General features: G+C 50.3%; 1 long non-coding RNA gene across 6 annotated transcripts in view; it reads right to left on the minus strand.

Moving 5' to 3' along the window:
- Nucleotides 1-8,683: 8,683 nt before the first annotated feature.
- LOC107127867 (uncharacterized) overlaps nucleotides 8,684-23,513 on the minus strand; it is a 29,430-nt gene continuing 14,600 nt past the window's right edge. For 5 of the 6 annotated variants that reach the window (XR_012426299.1, XR_012426298.1, XR_010582059.1 and 2 more), the window contains 2 exons: nucleotides 17,092-20,271; nucleotides 8,684-15,703 (listed from right to left, as the gene is read on the minus strand). This is a non-coding gene — a long non-coding RNA (uncharacterized lncRNA). The remainder of the gene's footprint in view (nucleotides 15,704-17,091; nucleotides 20,272-23,513) is intronic. The other variant, XR_001486199.3, reaches the window with a different exon arrangement.

Consider the following 23,513-nt stretch of genomic DNA (forward strand, 5'->3'; position numbering starts at 1 on the left):
CAGGGGAGCCTCTTCCCTAAAGCCTGCTGGTTTCCCGACGGTCCCACCATTGGCCCCAGCGCGGGAGAAATTTCTAACTCCTTGCCAGGCTTCACAAGCCCCAGGGACCCCTCCATTCTCATTAGGGGTGGGCCCTGGTTGGACGGCTGCCCAGTCCTGGGAAAGGGGTGAGTTTCCTGAAAGGAAGGGGGGAAGGCATCTGTAAGCCACAGTGCTCAGCAAGAAATCACGTTAAACAAGGCGGAAACACCGCAAAGAAAGTCGCGCGGATTGGCTCTGACACGGGACGGGGGTGGCCGTGGCCAGGAGCCGAGAGACCCTTCGGTTAAGAGCACAGGCTTTGGAGTCAGATCAACTCATGTTCCAGCCCTGGCCCCCCACCAAATGCTGTGGCATTGGCAAAGCAGTTGACCCTCCCCAGCCTCAGTTTCCTCATCTGAAAAAGGGAGATAATGAGGACCATGCCCACCTCCCTGGGGTACCTGAGAGTGAGGTGGGCACATTGCGGGGAGGTTGGCACAGAGGCTGGCCCCAAGCAGGTGCTCAAGAATGGCAGCCCCTGGGAGGATTAAAATCCTGCCCTGGGAGGTGCTGGGTTTGTCAGTGCCACTGCAAACTCTGCTGGTTTACACTGCAGAGTAAACCAGCTGGGGCGCTGGGAGACACAGGCTTTGAAGTCTGAGTTTGTCAGATCTGCCTATTTCCCTGCCTCCAAAGCCCGTGGCCCCCAGCCCCCACCCCCACCCCCACCCCCACCCGGGGTCTCCTGCCTCTGCCTGTGGCTTCAGCTCCATGGAATCTCCAGGGCCCATCCCAGCCTGCTCTCCGCAGCAGCCTGACCGGCTGCCTGGGGCTGAAGAGCCTGGACTTTGGTCTGGCCTGTGGGCCCCCTGGTCCACAATCCAACTGCTCTTCCTGGAAGGACTGCCCCGGTCCCCATGCCAGTGCCTGCAGCCACACCCCCATGACACCCAGGCCAGCCACCCACCTGCACAAGCTCTGGCTTTGCGGCTGGGCCGGGGTCAGAGGCCGGTGACCCTCCCTGGATGGGCCCAATTCCAGTCTCAGCCGGCCTGAGCCTGCCCCCCACCCGGCCAGAGGAGACCAGGTAGAGTCCACATCCACGTCCTCGGAGTGATGAGCACTCACGGGTGCCGGCATTGCCACTGCCCGGTCTCCAAGAGAAGCCCTGCCTTCCTCTGAGCCCCCCGACCACCACCACCACGTTTGCTCAGCCCTGTTCGTCAGCGTGGCAGGGGTTAGGCCAACAGGAGCTGTGAGAATTGCTTCATCCACAGAAGAAGAAAAGAAACAGAGAAGAAAGAGAGGAGAGAGAGGAAAATAACCAAGTCTGTCTCACATTCAGTATTCCATTACCCCAGATGTCTGGTGTCACAAAGACACCGAGAGTCCTGGTGGCTGACCGAGCACCCGCTGATGGAGTTTCAGGGGTCAGGAGCGGGGGGCTGAGGCCTGGCTGCATGCACGGGGGGCTGATTTTCCTATCCGTGCAGCCCTGGGTGTCAAATGTCAGGGGTGCCGCCCTGAGCAGCACAGTCCCAGTTCAAATCCAGCTCCCCTCTCCAACACCTGCTCTGTGGTCCTGGGCAAGTTGCTAACCTCTCTGGGCCTGTCCTCCTCTGTAAATCCAGGACCAGTGGCAGGACCTGTCTCATAGGGTGGTCTCAGTGATAACATGAGTTAATATTCACAAACAGCTGCGAATAGGGCCTGGTACATGGAAGGCCTGGGTATTAGGAAGAGACAGGGCAGCAATTACCTTGTATCAAATCGTGAGAATGTCATTCACTCTTTTAGACCCACCTCCAAGCCTTCTTGCTTCTCTAGCAGAATGTTTCTGGTCCATGAACCCCACCCCTAACAGGTGTCTTCTGTGACATGAAGAGAGGCACCAGGCTCAGAGCTCTGGCAGCCAAGCAACAGCATAGGATGGACGGTTGCCACAGCTTGATTTGCCTTGTATTTGTTTCTATAATCACCTTCAATTTTTGGTTAGTGCTACTTATTTTTCATTGACATCTGTTTTTTCTTTTTCCTTTTTAAAATTAACTTAAGCGATTTTTTTTTTTTTTTTTTTTTTTTTTTTTTTTGAGAGACAGTTTCGCTCTTATTACCCAGGCTGGAGTGCAAAGGCACAATCTCGGCTTGCTGCAACCTCCACCTCCGGGTTCAAGCAATTCTCCTGCCTCAGCCTCCCGAGTAGCTGGGATTACAGGTGTGTCGTGTGCCACTACGCCAGGCGAATGTTTGTATTTTTTTTTTTTTTTTTTTTTTGAGGCGGAGTCTTCACTCTGTCGCCCAGGCTGGAGTGCAGTGGCACCATCTCGGCTCACTGCAAGCTCCGCCTCCCGGGTTCGCGCCATTCTCCTGCCTCAGCCTCCCGAGTAGCTGGGACTACAGGCGCCCGCCACTGCGCCCGGCTAATTTTTTGTATTTTAGTAGAGACGGGGTTTCACCGTGTTAGCCAGGATGGTCTCGATCTCCTGACCTCGTGATCCGCCCGCCTCGGCCTCCCAAAGTGCAGGGATTACAGGCGTGAGCCACCGCGCCCGGCCGAATGTTTGTATTTTTAATAGAGACGGGGTTTCACCATGTTGTCCAGGCTTGTCTCAAACTCCTGACCTCAGCTGACCCGCCCCGCCCACCCTGGCCTCCCAAAGTGTTGGGATTACAGGCATGAGCCACCACGCCCAGCCTAACTTAAGGGATCTCTTGATGTTCCTTAAAAAAGTCTTTTTTTCTTTTTTTTTTTTTTTTTTTTTTGAGACAAGAGTCTCACTCTGTCACTCAGACTGAAGTGCAGTGGCACAATCTCAGCTCACTACAATCTCCACTTTCCAGGCTTAGGTGATCCTCCTGCCTTAGCCTCCCAAGTAGCTAGGGCTACAGGTGCCTGCCACCTGTAATTATCAGCATGCCCAGCTAATATTTGTATTTTTAGTAGAGATTGGGTTTCACACTGGTCACCAAATCCTGACCTCAAGTGATCCACCCACTTTGGCCTCCCAAAGGGCTGGGATTACAAGCAGTGAGCTACTGTATCCAGCCAAAAATGTCTTTTAAAAAATTAAATTAGCTGGGCACAATGGCACATGCCTGTAATTCCAGCACTGTGAGAGGCAGAGGCAGGAGGATCACATGAGCCCAGGAGTTCGAGACCAGCCTGGGCGATATAGTGAGACCTCGTCTCTACAAAGTTTTAAAGTTAGCCAAGTGTGGTGGTGCATGCCTGTAGTCCCAACTACTCAGGAGGCTGAGGTGGGAGGATCGCTTGAGCATTGGAGGTTGCAGTCAGCCGAGATTGTACCACTGTCCTCCAGCCTGGGCAACAGAGCAAGACACTGTCTCAAGAAAAAAAAATCATATTAAGTAACAAAGAATGAGTTGATTTAAAGAGAAATGTTGACTAAGTAATAATTAAGGTGGCTGGGGAACATGACAAATTACATACAAGAGGTTGACCAACAGCAAACCTGCTGGGGGTCATCAAGCTCTGGCCTGCCTCCTCTGCCCATCAACCATGTGGCCAGCCCAAGAAGCTTCTGGAGGGTAGCACTGGCCTCCCATGGGCAGCATCCACAGATTCCCCCCAGTCTTCCCTGCCAAATGCACGGTATTTCCCAGGTGCCCTGCACCCTTCCTGGCTATCGGATGACCAAGTCAGGACTGCTCAACACCAACCTTGCAGTTGACTGTGTGAAGCTCATTTTACCATCAGCCCAACTGAAACAGACTTGGAAGAAAACCACAGGTGACACAAAGCCATGCACTGCATACTGGAGCCACTTGGAGCTGACTGGGGACGAGTCACACAGATACATCATCCACACAAACCTGTCAACCCAGATCCTTCTCTGAATTTAGCCAGTCCAGGTGCTAGCAGTACCACACAAAACATCCGGGTACTGACTGGGGTGATTCTTGCAAGGCAGGTCACACCACTGGGACACAGAACACCAGCTTGGGGACAGGCGTGGTGGCTCACTCCTGCAATCCCAGAACTTTGGAAGGCCAAGGCAGGTGGATCACCAGAGGTCAGGAGTTTGAGATCAGCCTGGCCAACATGGTGAAACTTTCTATTAAAAATACAAAGATTAGCTGGGTATGGTGGTGGGCACCTGTAATCCCAGCTACTCGGGAGGCTACAGCAGGAGAATTACTTGAACCCAGGAGGCAGAGGTTGCAGTGAGCCAAGATCGCGCCACTGCACTCCAGCCTGGGTGACAAGAGCAAAACTCTGTCTCAAAAAAATAAAAAGAAAAAGAAACAGAAGAGAAGAGAGAAGAGAAGAGAAAGAAAAGAAAAAAAAGAAAAGAGAAAAGAAAAGAGAAAAGAAAGAAAAGAAAAGAAAAGAAAAGAAAAGAAAAGAAAAGAAAAGAGAAAAGAGCCAGCTTGGTTAGGAGGCCCCTCCCCAGTAGAGTCAGCTCTGTATACTGTCACCAGGAGGCGGCGCTCTTGGGCCCCTCAACACTCCTGGAAGCCTTCCTCACTTCCTCACTTCCTCGGGCACCTTTTGAAGCAGTGAGAGTTGAGAACTCCCTTCTGTTCCTCCAGCTCCTCCTTCTCCTCCTCCTCCTCTTTCTCTGAAAAAGCTTCAGTCAAGCTTAGACCCAGCCTTGAGATAGTGGTCAAGGATAATTGCTTGCTGAAGTCCTAGACGGACCCCCAAGTGAGCACTGGTAGTTTAGAGAGGAGAACTGAAACCCTCAGGGCCAGGTTTTTCGGGGCGGGGGGATCCCCTGAGGGAAGGAATCAGTAGTCCCATCCGCAGCACAAAGACCACCCTGGATCAGTGGTTTCCAAATCTGAACAAGCCTCAGAATCGCCTTGTGAGATCTGGCGCGGGGCGGGCCACGTGCATCCACTCCCACACTCCTGAACCTGCAGGTCTGGGGTGGGCCTGAGAGTCTGCATTTCTGACCAGAGCCCGGGTGATTTCGCTGCTGCTGGCCTGGACCCCACACTGCAGAATCGCTGCACCTGATAAAGGTTATGGATAAATGAATGCATGAGGGAGTGAAAGCTGGTCTCGCCCATCCTCCTCAGGTTAAACGGATGAAAAGGCAGCACCACTCCTGGGCCAGGCACTGGGCAGAGGAGGTAGGGGAGCACAGGCGCCTCCAGGCTCCATCCCAATGGGGCCTGGCCAGCGCCTTCCCAGAGAGGGGCTGCTTGCTTATGCAAACAAGCTCGCTCTTTCCAGAGTGCAGGGAGCACGGGCCCAGATTCTCTCCTCTGCACTGACGTCCAGCCTGTGTCAAAGGCAGGGACTTCCTTGGTTCACTATCAGCCTTTCCTTGTGTCCTGGGTCGGAACAGGAGCACCTGTAGGTTCATGTAACCGACAAGTCTGCTCGCGATGCCGTCCTGGACTCCTTAAGGCCTGGGCTCCCCGTCTTTGGAATGGGCGAGTTCATCTCCCACAAGCCGATCCTAAGGGGGAATAACCACGCCTGCAGCTTCCGACCTAGGAGCTGCAAACACCTGGCGTGGGGCCTTTCAAGGGAAAGAAACAGCAAGAATTACTCTGTCCCCAGCTCCAGGCCTGCAGAGGACCCGAGTGAGGTCCCCGGGTTCCCCAGGCAAGGTTCTCCTCCGCAGCAGGTACCGCGTCCCGACCCCTGCCCCGGCGCCCCACCAGGAGAGATGTCAAGGCGAGGGAGGATTCCCCGGGGTGCTTGCCGGGGCAGCCCAGTTCCTCCGCGGGCTTCTTTGGGACGAGCAGCCTCCCCTCCCCCACGCCCGCCGTCCGAGGTGCGCAGGGCCCCCTCCCCACCGCAGCGGCGCGGGGGCTGCAGGAGCATCTGTTGCCATGGTGACGCGCGGCGCTGCGCTCCTCGGATCCCGCGCCACAGCCGCCACCACCACAGTCCAAGAAGCCGAGAGCTGGGGCTCAGGCGGGACCGGGACACGGACACCCCGCATACGCTCCACACACACTACACATCTGCGACGGGCATCCACGCACGCTACACACCGGCACACTTACAGGCACACTCATGCGCTTGCCACCCCTTCCCCCCACCCATAGACACAAAACACACACGCACACACTGCACACATCTGGCACTGTGTGCACCACCTCATGCCACAACCAGCCACACACCCCACATGCGCCCGAACACCACCCTTCACCCACACCGCACACGCTGCAGCCCTGTCCACGCTACATGACGCATGCACCCCACACACCCACTCGGGACCCCGACGCGGGCGGACAAGCGATGGCAACAGGCCCTCGGGGTGGGCCGTAATGAGTAGGGCGGGCGGCAGGGGTCGCACCCGGGTCGGCGCACGCGCAGCAGGCTAGTGCCACCCCCTCCCCCTCGCCGGCCGCCACATCTTTGCCCTCTCTGCGGCCGGGCCCTGCGGGGCACCCTGGGGGCCCGACGGCCTCTGGGAGCGCCGTGGGCTCCGGCCCCGCACCCCGCGACGGAACGGTCAGCGCAGTCCCCCGGGCCCTCCGCCCCTCGCCCGGCCTTGCGCACCCCCCGCCTCAGGGAGCGACCGGGTACGGTATCCCAGGGCGCGGCGCAGCCAAAGCGCAACCCGCCCAGGTCAGGGCTGCCCGCGCCTGGGCCGCCGGGGGTGCGGTCCCGCAAGGGCGCGCGAGGGACTGGGCCTCGGGACCCCCACCCCCGGGATGGCTCCGTCCCTAGCCCGGACCGCTCCCTGGAAGAGGTCGCCCTGCCATCCCGTGGGGCTGGAGGAGGGATGGGGCACCTCTGGGGCGGGGCAGGGACCCGGGCCACTCGCGCACCCGGGGAGCCGGGAAAGCAACCCCCGAAGGCCCCAGTCTCTCCCGGCGACTGGAGAACTCAATCAGGCTATGTTTTCGGCTTTGGTTTTGGTGACAGATCACTGTGTGACTTTTGGCTTCAGTGTCTGCAGAGGTTCAAACAGTGGAGAGGCAACCCTAAGAGAACTGTCCATCACCACGGAGCAATTTACATAAATGAGTTTTCTCACGGTCCAAGCCCATAAAAATAAAAACAGGTTTGGAATTGATTCTGGGCTCTGTCCTAGACAATAAATAATATTTACCCAATGACACCTGAACCACTGGGAAAAAATACAGTCCCATCCATCTCATTAAGAGATGTAGTCCAACAAAAATTTTACTTTTATGTATATAATAAACATATACTGCAATTTTAATATATTTATGCTGGTTTGATCAATTTAATAATTCAATTTAATATTCAATGCAGAATAAATTTTTTAAATACTGACAGCCTTAGAGTCACAGGAAACAAAATATTTTAAATCTAAATGATGGTTCAAATATTGTTATTTCTAGACCTGGTCTAATTTTAAAAGAATTTACTTCATGAGCATTTTTAAGACATAGGTTAACATTTTTTAAAGTTTGAATAATTCATGTGCCTGTTCTTGTTGCAGATGTATGCTTGGGTGATCAGTGAATTACTTTCAGACATAAAAATTTTCATTAAAATAAAGTTTTGTAGAAGAAATGAAACAGAACCCAGAGGCAAAGGAGAGAAGGATCAAAAAGAACCTGCCCTTTTATTGGGTCACACTGCTACCTTATTTCTATTTCCTTGGATACACTTAAAAGGATAGCCCAAGGAAAACTGGAGGCAGACTGCACTTAGAAAAAAAAAAAGCTTTCTTTCAAAGGAGTCAGACTTCAGAAGGACTGGCTTACCAAATATAAAAATCCAACAAGTATTTAAAGGGAAAAAAAAAATCCCAAGAGAATCAAGGTTAGTAAATTTACACTACTCTGCCTCCGGTGGTTAGCGGCAGCTTCCTCACGTGATTACACTAATCCTAAAAGCTAGGACACCGGCTGGGAAAAGCAAAAGTCAGCTAAAATTCTTGTTGCTGTAGAGTCCAGGTCCACAGGAAGCAGTTAAGGTTTTATAATTTGGGGACTCTGTGATTTTTGGTTTCAGCTGAGGAATTGTGACTTCTTCAATGATACTGGAAGTGGGATAAAATGTCAGCTTTGGCTTCTACAGAGTGAAGAGCAGTTTTATTTTTTTAAATGCCAAAATTTACAGTATGCTGGAAATCACATACTTTGCAACCATGTAAACTTCATGGTGAAAAAATGGTAGCTGTCAATCTTAAAAGGTGTCAGGGACCATTATTTTTTAAAATTCTTTTCCAGGCCATGTGGGTGAAGACACTTGGAGGCCATGACCCTAGGCCAGTTCCTTTTTGGACAGAAGAAGAAACTGAGGTTTAGGGGAGGGGAGTGACCTGTCCACTGTCCACAGCTGATAACAAGCAAGGGAGGCAGTGCAAACACCCAGCAGCCCAGGAAAGATGACACCTCCACCACCCGTCATTAGAGAAAAGTAAATTAATACCACAGCGAGATGCCACTGCACACCCCCTAAGATGGCTAGAACTTTTTATTTTAAAAAAATAGTAAGTGTTGGTAAGGAGGCGGAAATGTTGCAGCCTTCAGAGATGGCAGGCAGGAGTGTAAAATGATGCAGCTGCTGTGGGAATTCTGACAATTCCTCAGTAAGTTGCACATGGAATAATTTATCGAATTATTGAAATTATTTGAATAATTTATTCAAACTTTTTTTTTTTTTTTGAGACGGAGTTTCACTCTTGTTGCCCAGGCTGGAGTGCAGTGGCACGATCTTGGCTCACTACAACCTCCACCTCCCAGGTTCAAGTGATCCTCCTGCCTCAGCCTCTCGAGTAGCTGGAACTACAGGCACACACCATCATGCCTGGCTAATTTTTGTATTTTTAGTAGAGACGGGATTTCACTATGTTGGTCAGGCTGGTCTTGAACTCCTGACCTCAGATGATCCACCTACCTCGGCCTCCCAAAGTGCTGGGATGACAGGCGTGTGCTACTGTGCCCACCTTCAAACTTTTAAAAATAGTAACCGATGTCTTGTAAAATGCTCATCAAGTAAACTCTTTTAGAATTAAACCATATCTGGAAATATCCATATTTGAATCATAATTTAAATTTAAAATTTCCTGTGTACACATATGACTCAGCAATTCCACTCATGGGTATACACCCAAAATAATTGAAAGCAGGTGTTCAAACAAAAACTTGTACACAGATGTAACAAGCAGCATCATTCACACTCACCAAAAGGTAGAAATAAAACAAATGTCCATCAAAGATGAATGGACAAACACAATGTGGTCTATCTATATAATGGAATATTATTTGGCCATGAAAAGGAACAAACTACTTAGCTGGGCATGGTGGCTTATTCCTGTAATCCCAGCACTTTGAAAGGCGCAGGTGGGATGATTGCTTGAGCCCAGGAGTTCGAGACCAGCCTGGGCAGCATAGCAAGACCCTGTTTCTACAAAAAGAAAAAACAATTAGCCAGGCGTGGTGGTGCACACCTGTAGTTCCAGCTACTTGGGAGGCTGAGGTGTGAGGATCTCTTGAGCCCTGGAGGTCAAGGCTGCAGTAAACTATGATTGCACCACTGCACTCATACCTGGGTGACAGAGTGACATATTGTCTCAATAAAAAAAGGAATGAAGTACTGATACATACTCTAATATGAATGGACCATGAAAAACATTATGCTCAATGAAAGAATTCAGACATAAAAGGCCACATATTACACGATTACACTCATAGGAAATATCCAGAATAGGTAGCTCCATAGACAAAAAGGAGATGGGAGGTTGCCAGGGGCTGAGGGAGGAGGGTGGGAAGTGCCTGCCTAATGGATTTCTCTTTGGTATAATAAAGACGCTTTGGAGCTAGTTAGTGGTGATGGTTGCATAACATTGTAAATGTACTAACTGCCACTGTTAAATGGCTGAAATAGTAAATGTTATGTGCATTTTTTTTTTTTTTTTTTTTTTTTGAGACAGAGCCTCGCTCTCTCACCCAGGCTGCAGTGCAATGGGGTAGTCTCAGCTCACTGCAACCTTCACCTCCCGGGTTGAAATGATTCTCCTGCCTCAGCCTCTCGAGTAGCTGGGATTACAGGCTCACATCACCACGCCCAGCTAATATTTGTATTTTTAATAGAGACGGGGTTTCACCATGTGGGCTAGTCTGGTCTCAAACTCCTGACCTCAGGTGATCCACCAGTCTTGGCCTCCCAAAGTGCTGGGATTACAGGCATGAGCCACTGTGCCCGGCCCTGTTACGTGTGTCTTACCACAACTAAAAGAAAACAGATTCTGCGGCCACATCTTAAAAAAAAAAAAAAAAGCAGAAGGCAGATAATGGCCATGTTTCAGACAGGGTTTGCTCAGTGGCTTCCACACAGTGGTCCCATCCTCGGGGTGGTTAATAAAAGCTTCTGTTGGGAGACTCAGAGGGAAGGGCTGGGTGAAGCGAGCCGCAGGGGGACCTGGCCTGTCCTCACCTGACATCCATCAGCTCCCAGCAGAGGCCAGCAGGAGTCCGGACTCCTTGGTCGGAGAAGCACAGGCAAAGTGGCCAAGGGCACCGCAGAGAGCCCCGGCAAACTTCCCCTTCAGGTTTCTTGGCCCCAGCTGTGGGCCGTAAAGCAAACTTTGTGAATCGACGCTGGTGACCCGACATGGAAAATGACTCTTTCTCCGTCACCCGATTCAAACGTCATCAGATTGCTTTTGGTGTCGGAAGCAGAGCACACCTTAACAAGCACCTCCCCAGCTGTCCCTTTTAATAAAACACACAGGTTGAATGTATTTCCAATGTCTGGAATGAATCAGGGAAGTGGGTTTTTTAATCACCAGCTCTCGGGAGAAACACGTTCTGGAGAGCAAAAGGCAAGAACCTTTTCAACAAACCAACCTGCAGAGAAACCCCTCTGTGAGTCCAGTGTCGTAAATGAAAATGTTACCAGGCTGGGCGTGGTGGCTCATGCCTGTAATCCCAACATTTTGGGAGGCCGAGGTGGGTGGATCATCTGAGTTCAGGAGTTTGAGACCAGCCTGGCCAATACAGCGAAACCCTGTCTCTACTAAAAATACAAAAATTAGCCGGGTGTGGTGGCAGGCACCTGTAGTCCCAGCTCCTGGGGAGGCTGAGGCAGGAGAATCGCTTGAACCCGGGAGGCAGAGGTTGCAATGAGCCAAGATTGCGCCACTGCACTCCAGCCTGGGCGACAGAGCGAGAGTCCGTCTTAAAAAAAAAAAAAAAGGCCGGGCGCGGTGGCTCAAGCCTGTAATCCCAGCACTTTGGGAGGCCGAGACGGGCGGATCACGAGGTCAGGAGATCGAGACCATCCTGGCTAACATGGTGAAACCCCGTCTCTACTAAAAAATACAAAAAACTAGCCGGGCGAGGTGGCGGGCGCCTGTAGTCCCAGCTACTCGGGAGGCTGAGGCAGGAGAATGGCGTAAACCCGGGAGGCGGAGCTTGCAGTGAGCTGAGATCCGGCCACTGCACTCCAGCCTGGGCGGCAGAGCGAGACTCCGTCTCAAAAAAAAAAAAAAGAAAAAAAAAAAGAAAATGTTAGCTACACGCACGGCTTAGGGGCAGCTCCCTGAAATTTGTAACTGTTTAGCCCTGGGTGTGTCCGTCCAGGATGGGTCATGTCTTTCAAGCTGCACCTGCCCACAGGAGAGCCCACCCCCAAAATGCTGCAGCTGTCACAAGGTTGCCTCTTGTTCATTCGGTTCTTAACATGGTTGTTCTTACAACTTTATTAAAGAATGAATGGTTTTGGCTGGGTGAAGTGGCTCACACCTATAATCCTAGAACTTTGGGAGGCTGAGGGGGGAGGATTGCTTGAGTCCAGGAATTTGAGACCAACCTGACCAACAGGGCATAACCCCATCTCTACTAAAAATACAAAAAAAGTAGCCAAGCATGGTGGCAGATGGCTGCAATTCCAGTTACTCAGGAAGCTGAGGCACGAGAAACATTTGAACCTAGAAGGTGGAGGTTGCAGTGAGGTGAGATCGTGCCACTGCACTCCAGCCTGGGTGACAGAGGGAGACTTTGTCTCAAAAAAAAAAAAAATTAATGGAAATGGTTTTGGCTGAGTGCAGTGGCTCACACCTGTAATCACAGCACTTTGGGAGGCCAAGCAGGGAGCATCACTTGAGTCCAGGAGTTCGAGACCAGCCTAGACAATGTAGAGAAACCACATCTCTACAAAAAAAAATTTTTTTTTAATTAGCCAGGCGTGCCTGGGAGTTCAAAGCTGCTGTGAGCTATGATGGCACCACTGCACTGCAGCCTGTCTCAAAAAATAATAATGAATAAAAAAAGAATTAATGTTTTCCATTTATATCATTTTCAAAAGAGGTTTGCTCCTCTCACATGAAACTGAGAGAGCCAATTCTGCAAAGAAATTCAAATGGCCAGTGAGTACAGGAAAAGAACCAAAAGTTCCAACAACAATCAGATGCTGTTTGGATCTGATGACTGTTTTTGAAGACAATACTTGAGGCTGGGGCCCTGCCACCACCCACCCAGAATGAGACCCATTAATCATCGTCACCCAGGGCTGACTCTTTTTCGTTGTTGGTTTTCACATCCAGCTTTGCCATTGATCGTACACGAGACCTGGGGCAAATCATTCACTCCCTCTGTGCCCAGTTTCCTCTGTGTTCAGGTGAGGAGCTCCACGTGGTGTCTGCACTGTAGGGCGGACGAGGATCTCTGCTATTCCGTCGGCTGAGTGGGGCCCCATCCTGCTACAGTGACCCAAAGGCAATGGTGAACACAAGAGAAAAGCGTTCTGTATTTTGTGTTGTCTTCATCTGTTCCTGCTGCTATCACAAAACACTGCAGACTGTGAGATTTACAAGTCATAGAGATTTATTTCTCGAAGTTCGGAAGCTGGGAAGTCCAAGATCAAGAATCTCCGCTTCCCACATGGCACCTCGTTGCCGCACCCTCCAGAGGGGAAAAATGCTGTGTCCTCACATGGAGGAAGGGAAGTCCTTTTATAATAAGACTCTAATCCTGCCAGGCGCAGGGGTTCACGCCTGTAATCCCAACACTTTGGGACGCTGAGGCAGACAGATCGCTTGAACGCAGGCATTCAACACTAGCCTGGGCAACATGGCTAAACCCTGTCTCTACAAAAAAATTTAAAAATTAGCCAGGTATGGTGGCGCACACCTGTGGTCCCAGCTACTTGGGAGGCTGAGGAGGGAGGATCACTTGAACCCAGGAGGCGGAGGTTGCAGTGAGCCATTTAACTCCAGCCTGGGAAACACAGCAAAATCCCATCTCAAGGCCATGTGTGGTGGCTCACACCTCCCAGCACTTTGGGAGGCCAAGGTGGGTGGATCACTTGAGGTCAGGAGTTCGAGACCAGTCTAGCCAACATGGTGAAACCTCCGTCTCTACTAAAAGTACAAAAAAATTAGCTGGGTGTGGTGGCAGGCACCTGTAATTCCGGCTACTTGAGAAGCTGAGGCAGGAGAATTGCTTGAACATGGCAGGTGGAGGTTGCAGTGAGCTGAGATCGCGCGACTGCCCTCCAGCCTGGGTGACAGAGTGAGACTCTGTCTCAAAAAAATTAATTAAAAATCTCATCTCAAAATAAAATAATATATAAGGCTCTAATCCCACCCCAGAGGGCAGAGCCATTACAGCCTCCTCACCTCCCAGTACTGTTGCATTGAGGACTAAGTTTCAACTTGAATTTTGGAGAGACACATTCAAACCACAGTAAGCGTCAACGGTGTGCCAAGGCGACGGGTCCTTGCTTCCCTCTCATCCACATTGATGATCAGGCGACCCACTGGATTGGTTTCCTGCAGCTGCTTTGAGAAAGCACCACAGACTGGGGCCGTTGAGCAACCCAGGTGTGTTCCCTCGCAGGCGTGGAGGCCAGAAGTCCAATCCAGAGAGACCATGCTCTCTCCGCAGGCTCCGCAGAGGACCCGTCCTCACCTCTCCCAGCCGCTGTGGACGCCACTGATTTTGTTTTGTGTTTTTATTTTTGTTTTTTTGAGACAGAGTTTCATGCTTGGGGCATAGGCTAGAGTGCAATGGTGCTATCTCGGTTCACTGCAACCTCTGCCTCCTGGGTTCAAGCGATTCTTCTGCCTCAGCCTCCTGAGTATCTGGTATTACAGGTGCCCGCCACCACACCTGACTAATTTTTGTATTTTTAGTAGAGATAGGGGTTTCACCATGTTGGCCAGGCTGGTCTCGAACTCCTGACCTCAGGTGATTCACCCATCTCGGCCTCCCAAAGTGCTGGGATGACAGGCGTGAGCCACCGCGCCCGGCCAGGACACCAGTGATTTTGGCCCACGCCTTCCTGTGTGCATGCTCAGTACGCAGGAAAGCCCTTTCCCTGAAACTCAGAGACCCTCCATCGGTTTTTATTTCTCACTTTTGATAGAGACACAGGCAGTGGAAATACTTTGCTTTCTTCTTAACTATAAGAAAAGCAACAGCATAAACACAGTAACAAACAGTGGTCAACCTCTGGTCTCAGTGCTGAGTGACCCCAGGGAGTGCCGGGATCTGTGGCAGGAATGAGAGGCTGGTGAGGAAGCCGCCTATCCTGTGTCAACCAGCCCAGGGTGGCCTGAACACCCTGTTTTTTTTTTGTTTGTTTTGTTTTGTTTGTGTGTTTTTTGTTTTTTGAGATGGAGTTTTGCCCTTGTCGCCCAGGCTGGAGTGCAGTGACACCATCTCAGCTCACTGCAACCTCCATCTACCAGGTTCAAGTGATTCTCCCGCCTCAGCCTCCTGAGTAGCTGAGATTACAGGTGCCCGCCACCACACCCAGCTAATTTTTGTATTTTTAGTAGAGATGCGGGTTTCACCAGGTTCGCCAAGGGGTGAGCAGGCTGGGTGTGCCCAGAGTACTTCGTCCCATCTGCTCAGCCACACCAAGGAGCCCAGAGGTTCAGGTTGCCACCTGTGGTGATCTTGAAGTGAAAATACTTCCCTCGGAGTATCTTATAACATTTCACAGTGGAATGAGAAAGAGGACGTTGAGGCACAAACAAAGCCAAAGGCTTAATTGCACGGATGTGGAAAGGCAACGGAGCGGCCGCAGCATGGCTGTGGGGAAGGGCTTCAGTGTCATTGAGTTTCGATTGCAAAGCCAGCTGGAAGCAAATGGGGGAAGCCTCTCCATGCAGGAGAAAGGACAGCCAAAGTGCCCAAAGAAAATGCTCTCGAGAGCCTCAGCCCCAAACAAAAAGTGCTCAAAAAGCTGCAACTGACGCCCAAGATCAGGCCAGCCTAGCCTAGAATAAGGACATCAAACACACTGGAGAAGGAAAGGATAGAAGCTGTTCCCAATCGTCCCCCAGGCCCTATCCTGGGAGCCCCATCACCAACTACCTTTCTCTTTAGTTCTTGGCGGCCCCGATATTGTCATCAAATAAACTTTGGAGCCAACAAACATGGGTAGGAACCAACATTAGCAGAGTCAGCAAATGCACCCTGCTCCAGTAGCTGGGTGGATCCTCCCAATCCACCTCCCCCTTGCCTATTCCTTCTCCTCAACCAAGCGCCCATACCACGCCACCCCCACACCTCCTCATCGGCCAAGCCCTCCCCCACCTCCCAAATGCAGACACAACCTCATCTCAGCTCACCACCATTCGCCAGGGGAGACTCTGACATACGTTGACCACTCCCCGCGCCACCTCTGCTGTGCACTAATGCATTCGCCTAATTTCCAGTAGTCAGTGACATTGCACTGTGGAGGCAGAGGTTTCCACTCACACCAACTCAAGTCACTGTGGACTTCATGGAGCTCAGGCAGGAATTGAGGGCCTAAAGAGGGCTGGTAAATAGTGAAGGAGGTCACAGGCACAAGGTAGAGAAATGATGGTGCCTTCCCATTCCAGGTTTACTTTTTTCTAAAGCATTTACTAAAACTAAATTTGAACATCTAAGTTGGTTATTGCATGATTGAGATATAGGAGCAAAAGAAAAGCTTGGTTGATAGTTGAATTTTCACATGGACAGTAGAATCATCGATGTTCTGCTGTAGGTATAAAATGATTTCCAGGCTGGGCAAGGTGGCTCATGCCTGTAATCCCAGCACTTTGGGAGGCTGAGGCAGGCAGATGACTTGAGGTCAGGAGTTTGAGACTAGCCTAGCCAACATAGTGAAACCCTGTCTCTACTAAAAAATATATAAAAATCAGCCAGGTATGGTGGCGCCCACCTGCAGTCTCAGGTACTGGAGAGGCTGAGGTAGGAGGAACACTTGAGCCCAGGAGGCAGACGTTGCAATGAGTCAAGATCAAGTCACTGCACTCCAGCCTGGGTGACAGCGGGGAGACTCCATCTCAAAAAAAAAAAAAGGGCCGGGCGCGGTGGCTCAAGCCTGTAATCCCAGCACTTTGGGAGGCCGAGGCGGGCGGATCACAAGGTCAGGAGATCGAGACCACGGTGAAACCCTGTCTCTACTAAAAATACAAAAAATTAGCCGGGCGCGGTGGTGGGCGCCTGTAGTCCTAGCTACTCAGGAGGCTGAGGCAGGAGAATGGAGTGAACCGAGGAGGCGGAGCTTGCAGTGAGCCGAGATCGCGCCACTGCACTCCAGCCTGGGCAACAGCGTGAGACTCCGTCTCAAAAAAAAAAAAAAAAAAAAAAAAATGATTTCCAGCCGGGCGCAGTGGCTCACACTTGCAATTCCAACACTTTGGGAGGCCAAGGCAGGTGAATTGTTTGAGCCCAAGAGTTTCAGATCAGCCTAGGCAACATAGCAAGACTCCGTCTCTACAAAAAATACAAAAATTAGCCAGGTGTGGTGGCGCACATCTGTAGTCCCAGAGACTCAAACTACAAGTGGGAAGATCGCTTAAACTGAGTCATGATCATGCCACTTCACTCCAGCCTGGGCAACAGAGTGAGACTCTGTCTCAAAAAGCAAAAAAATTATTTCCTTCTCATGCCTTCCAAATACATGGTCTTAGCGTCTTTAATATGCAACGAGTGTTTACAAATATAACAGAAAAAGATGAGTAACCTAATACAATGGACAAATGATTTGGATAATACATTCAGACAACTCTCAAATGAAGTATACAAATGGCCAAGATGTTAGCCTCAATCATAATGAAAGAAGATAAATCATACGGAGTTGTAGTTTTCATCTTGTGTCATCTTTAAAGCTTGATAAAAGCTACTGATGATAAGAAATGGAAACAACAGGACTCTCACCTCATGTCAATGTGCCTCGGCACGGGCAGAAGCTTCTGGAACGGCAATTTGGTTTCAACCATCAAAATGTTAAGGCAGGTGTGAGGGCTCATGCCTGTCATCCCAGCACTTTGGGAGGCCGAGGCGGGAGGATCGCTGGAGGCCAAGAGTTGGAGACCAGCCTGGGCAACAAAGTGAAGCCCATCTCCTCAAAAATGAAAAAGAAAAGAAACAATTAGATGTGGTGGTGCACGCCTGTAGTTCCAGCTACACAGGAGGCTGAGGTCAAAGAATTGCTTGAACCCGGGAGGTGGAGGTTGCAGTGAGGTATGACTGCACCACTGCAAAGCCTGGGCAACACAGCAAAACTCTGAGAAAGAAAGAAAGAAAGAAAGAGGGAGGAAGGGATGGAGGGAAGGAAAGAAGGCAGGAAGGAAGGAAGGAAGGAAGGAAGGAAGGAAGGAAGGAAGGAAGGAAGGAAGGAAGGAAGGAAGGAAGGAAGGAAGGAAGGAAGGACGGACTTGAGAACAAGCACCAGAAAGGTGAGGACCACCTGGCACTTTGTTACCCAGTCGCATCTTTCAGCTGGAGGCCAGCCCGTCGATGTAACCCTTGGAGGGCCAGGCCAGGAGCATCTCCTCTTTTCAAAAAAGGGGAAGCCGAGATGTGGGCAGGCATGTCCCCACCCGAGGCGGCTGAGAAGGCCGAGAGCACCTCTCTCCATTCTCACTCTCCAAACATCCATGGCCAACCCAGACAGAGCCCCCAAGCTCTACAGAAACCCGGACACCAGAGGACAGGCAGGACAGGAGACGGGTGACAGTGTTGTAGAAAAATTACGTGCTCATCGGCCAGGCGCAGTGGCTCACGCCTGTAATCCCAACCACTTGGGAGGCCCAGATGGGAGGATGGCTCCAGGCTAGGGGGTTCAAGACAGGCCTGGGCAACATAGTGACACCCTGTCTCTACCAAAAATAATAATAATTAGCCTATAGGCCAGGCATGGTGGCTCACGCCTATAATCCCAGCACTTTGGGAGGCCAAGGCAAGCAGATTACTTGAGGTCAGGAGTTCAAGACCAGCCTGGCCAATATGGTGAAACTCTGTCTCTACTAAAAAAAAAAAAAAAAAAAAAAAACACAAAAGTTTGCCAAGCGTGGTGGTATGTGCCTGTAATCCCTACTCAGGAGGCTGAGGCAGGAGAATCAATCACTTGAACCCTGTAGGCGGAGGTTGCAGTACACTGAGATTGCACCACTGCACTCCAGCCTGGGTGACAGAGAGAGACTCTGTCTCAAAAACAAAACAAAACAAAAACAGACAAAAAAGCCTGTAGTCTCAGCTACTAGGGAAGCTGAGGCAGGAAGATCGCTTGAGCCCAAGACTTTGAGGTTGCAATGAACTATGATCGCCACTGCACTGCAACCTGGGCAACAGAGCGAGACTCCACCTCTTAAAAAAATATATTGGCTGGGCACAGTGGCTTACACCTGTAATCCTGCCACTTTGGGAGGCCGAGGTGAGCGGATTGCCTAAGCTCAGGAATTCAAGACCAGCCTGGGGAACACAGTGAAACCCCATCTCTACTAAAAATACAAAAATTAGCCAGGCGTGGTGGCACACGCCTGTAATCCCAGTTACTTGGGAGGCTGAGGCAGGAGAATCGCCTGAACCTGGGAGGCGGAGGTTGCAGTGAGCTGAGATCACGCCACTGCACTCCATCCTGGGTGACAGAGCAAGACTCTGTCGCAAAAAAAAAAAAAAAAAAAAAAAATCTTAATGTATGTCTACAAGGCAACAAGTCCTTTGATACCATAACAATGTAATAACATTGTCACACAGCTGCCAGCCAAGCACAGGTCCCTGCCAGGTTCCACTCCCTCCAGAGTTGTCTTTGTTCTGATGGTCTTCCCATGTGGAATTTTCTACTCCAACCCCTCCCAACTCAATGGCAAATTCTGAATCTAAATCCAGAGTGCCAGCCTCTGGAGGCTCTGGCTTCGTCCCGGCCCCCAAGTGCTTGTTCACCCCATTTCCATTGCTTGCTGCCAGCCGCTGGCCTGGCCTCTCCCCAGAGGCTTCGAGGATGCCCAGCAGAAAAGCCCTGGCTCTGGGCAGGTTTTCGCAGACGAGACTCGCAGTCCCTCTTGGACTCACGTCCCCACCCCCAGGGACCCATAAGAGAGAAACCATTGGCGCAGACGGCAGTGCACAGCTCCCAAAGGGACCGAGTTGGCAACAGCAGGCAGTGCCTGGCCAACCCCATCCCATTGAACGTGGGGACCCGCTGGGAGGCCAGGGCCAGGTGGGCGCCAACATTTAGAATGAGAGACAGAAGTAGGAAAACAAGGAAGCAGGCCAGTGCCCATGCGGGGAGATCAGTCTGAACATTCACGTTTTTCAAGAGATGACAGAAATCTGAACTTTTAGGTAAAATATCCCATTTCTTACATTTCAGTTCCAACGAGAAAGCACATGTGAAGATTAGGGAAATGCAAATCAAAATCACCATGAGATACTGCTTCACACCCACTAGGGTGGCTAGAATCGAAAAAGCAGAAAATCACAAACATTGTCAAGGATGGGGAGAAACTGGGCCCCTCGTGCATTGCTGGTGACAAGAGAAAATGGTGGAGACGGTTTGGGAGTTCCTAAAAAGTTAAGCACAGAATTCCCATAGGCACCAGCAATCCCACTCCTGGGTATACACCAACAAAAACTCGCACACAAATGCTCCTAGCAGCATTATTCATAAGAGCTCAAAAGTGGAAAGAAGCTCAGTTGTCCACTGGAAGATGAATGGATACATGCAACATGTCCACATGCAATACAGGCGCGGTGGCTCACGTCTGTAATCCCAAACTTTGGGAGGCTGAGGTGGGTGAATTTTTTATTCAGCCATAAAAAAGGTGAAGTACCGATGTAGGCCACTGCATATGTGCACCTGGAAAACATCGTGCTCAGTGCAAAAAGCCAGTCACCAAAGGCCACATACTGACTGGCCACAGTAGCTCAGGGCCCAGAATCCCAGCACTTTAGGAGGCCAAGGTGGGAAAATCTCTTGAGCTCAGGAATTCGAGACCAGCATGGGCAACATAGGGAGACCTCAACTCTACACAAAATAAAAATAAAAACAAAAAATTTTTAAAAGGCCACATACCTTGAGATTCCATTTATATGAAATGTCCAGAACAGGCGAATCTGCCGAGACAGAAAGCAGACTGAGGGTTGCCAGGAACAGGGGGAAGGGAGAGAAAGTATGGGATTTTCTTTGGGGGATGATGGCAATGTTCTAAAATGGATTGTGATGATGGTTGCACAAGCTTATGAAGATACTAAAAACCATTGAATTTTACACTGTACAATGGTGAGTTTTATGTTCGTGAATTATATTCCAAACAGACAGTGCAAGTGGAACCAAGGATATCTATGGGCCAGATCGCACCAGAGGGCAGCACAGCTCCCCCTCAACCCTAAGCCTGAGCGCCCACCCCCGGCACTCAGTCTCACTGTGGGCTGGAATCACTTTTTTCTTGTTCCCCCTCTAAGACAAAAATGTGCAGTAGAATTCCCCAATGAATACTGCGCCACCGACACCCACTGCTGCTGGTGATGGCAGTAGCCAGCCTCTGAGGAAAGCAAGGTGGCACCTACAACACTGGGCCGCATGGAACCACAGAGGCCTTATCCGAGGGAGGCAGGAGCATCAGAGTCAGAGGAGAGATCAACAGAACATGACTGCTGGCTCTGAGGGTGAAAGAAGTGGCTGCCACGAGCGAAGCAATGTGGAATTCCTTAAAGAACTAGAAAAGGCAGGGAAACGGATTCCCTCTGGAGCCTCCAGAAAGAACCAACTTGGTCAGCATCTCAGCTTCATCCTCGTGAGACCTGGGTCAGACTTCTGACCTCTAAAAGTGTCAGAGAATACATTTGTCTTGCTTTTTTTTTGAGATGGAGTCTTGCTCTGTCCTCCAGGCTGGAGTGCAGGGGCGAGATCTCGGCTCACTGTAACCTCTGCCTCCCAGGTTCAAGCGATTCTCCTGCCTCAGCTTCCTGAGTAGCTGGGACTACAGGTGCGCACCACCATGCCCGGCTAATTTTTGTATTTTTAGTGGAGACAGAGTTTCACCATGTTGGTCAGGTTGGTCTTGAACTCCTGACCTCGTGATCCGCCCGCCTCGGCCTCCCAAAGTACTGGGATCACAGGCGTGAGCCACCGAGCCCGGCCTTGTCTTGTTTTAAGTCACTAACTTTATGTTCATTTGTTCCAGCAGCAACAGGAAACTAATACAGCAGGTGATTTAATCTCTTTAAGACTTTATTGCTAGGCCAGGCGCAGGGGCTCCTGCCCAGGATCCCAACACTCTGGGAGGCCAACGCAGGAGGACCGCTTGAGCCCAGGAGTTTGAGACCAGCCCAGGAAACATGGAGAAACCCTGTCTCTATTAAAAAAATAATAATAATACAAAAAATTAGCTGGGCATGGTGGCACACGACTGTAGTCCCAGCTACTAGGAAGGCTGAGGTGGGGGGATTGCTTAAGCCTTGGGGGAAAGAGGCTGCAGTGAGCCAAGATTGCGCTACTGCACTCTTGGGTGACAGCCTGGGTGACAGAGCCAAACTCTGTCTCAAAAACAAAAGAACTTCATTTCTAAAATTATTTTTTAATAATTGTACCTGCGGCCGGGCACAGTGGCTGACGCCTGTAATCCCAACACTTTGGGAGGCCAAGGTGTGCAGATCACCTGAGGTCAGGAGTTCGAGACCACCCTGACCAACATGGAGAAACCCTGTCTCTACTAAAAATATTTTTAAAAATTAGCTGGGCATAGTGGCACATGCCTGTAATCCCAGCTACTTGGGAGGCTGAGGCAGGAGAATTGCTTGAACCCAGGAAGTTGAGATTGTGGTGAGCTGAGATCAGGCCATTGCACTCCAACCTGGGCAACAAGAGCAAAACTCCATCTCAAATAATAATAATAATAATTGTACCTGCTTACTAATGGAAGGCAAAGATTAAATGATATCATCTTTGTAAAGTGGCTGTCCCAGTCCCTGGCACATAAATGCTCAATCATGATGAGTATCCAATGACAATTGTACCAGCAGGAAAAATTATGTTTACAAGGAAGTGTATTTATATGGGGAAATGCTCCTAGTGTGCTGATGCCGATGGAAGAAATTATAAAGATGGTATTCACATATCACCTATGTAAAAAAGCAAAAAGAACAATTATATAAAATGTTAATACTGCTTCTTTCTGGGTGATCTTTATTCTATCTAAATTTTCATATATTATCTATGGAATGTTTTACTTTTTTTCTTTTTTTTTTTAAGAGACAGGGTCAGCTGGGCGCAGTGGCTCATGTCTGGTAATCCCAGCACTTTAGGAGGCCAAGGTAGGTGAATCACGAGGTCAGGAGATCGAGACCATCCTGGCTACCACAGTGAAACCCCATCTCTACCAAAAATACAAAAAAATTAGTCGGGCGTGGTGGTGGACACCTGTAGTCCAAGCTACTCGGGAGGCTGAGGCAGGAGAGTGGCATGAACCCAGGAGGCGGAGCTTACAGTGAGCCGAGATCGCGCGATACTCCGTCTTAAAAAACAAAACAAAAAAAAAGAGACAGGGTCTTGCTCAGTCACCCAGGTTAGAGTACAGTAGCAGGACCATCGCTCACAACAGCCTCAAACTCCCAGACTCTAGCAATCCTCTCACCTCAGCCTCCTAAGTAGCTGGGACTACAGGTGTGCGCCATGTGCCTGGTTAATTTTTTTACTTTTTTGTAGAAATAGGGTCTTGCTATGTTACCTAAGCTGGTCTTGAACTCCTGGCCTGTAGTGATGTTCCCACTTCAGCCTGCCAGAGTGCTGGGATTACAGGCATGAGCCACTGCACCTAGCCTACGTGTTTTTCATAGCAATGAGGTATTCTGTTTATGGATATCCCGGGAGAGCAGCAGATAATCCCCAGAATGGTGAAGGCAGATTCTAGGTCTACATCCCCCCATGCAGTCTTGGGAGCTCCTGCCCGAAACTTCATGGAAATGGAAGAACATCGCAGTGGTCCTTTGTGTCTGACGTCTTCCACTCTGAACACTACTTTGCAATTGATCCATGCTGATCACTTCCTTTTTGCTGTGGAGTGGTAGTCCAGATATGAATGTGCCACAGCCTGTTTCTCTGTTTCCCAGACGATGGACATTTGGACTGTGTCTATGGTTTTTTGTTTTTGTTTTTGTTTTGTTTTGTTTTCTGAGACAGAGTCTCGCTCTGTTGCCAGGCTGGAGTGCAGTAGCTTGATCTTGGCTCACTGCAACCTCTGCCTCCTGGGTTCAAGCAATTCTCCTGCCTCAGCCTCCCGAGTAGCTGGGACTACAGGCGCCCACCACCATGCCCAGCTAATTTTTTTATTTTTAGTAGAGATGGGGTTTCACCATGT

This window comes from Macaca fascicularis, chromosome 16, assembly GCF_037993035.2.
Source record: "Macaca fascicularis isolate 582-1 chromosome 16, T2T-MFA8v1.1".
NCBI lineage: Eukaryota > Metazoa > Chordata > Mammalia > Primates > Cercopithecidae > Macaca > Macaca fascicularis.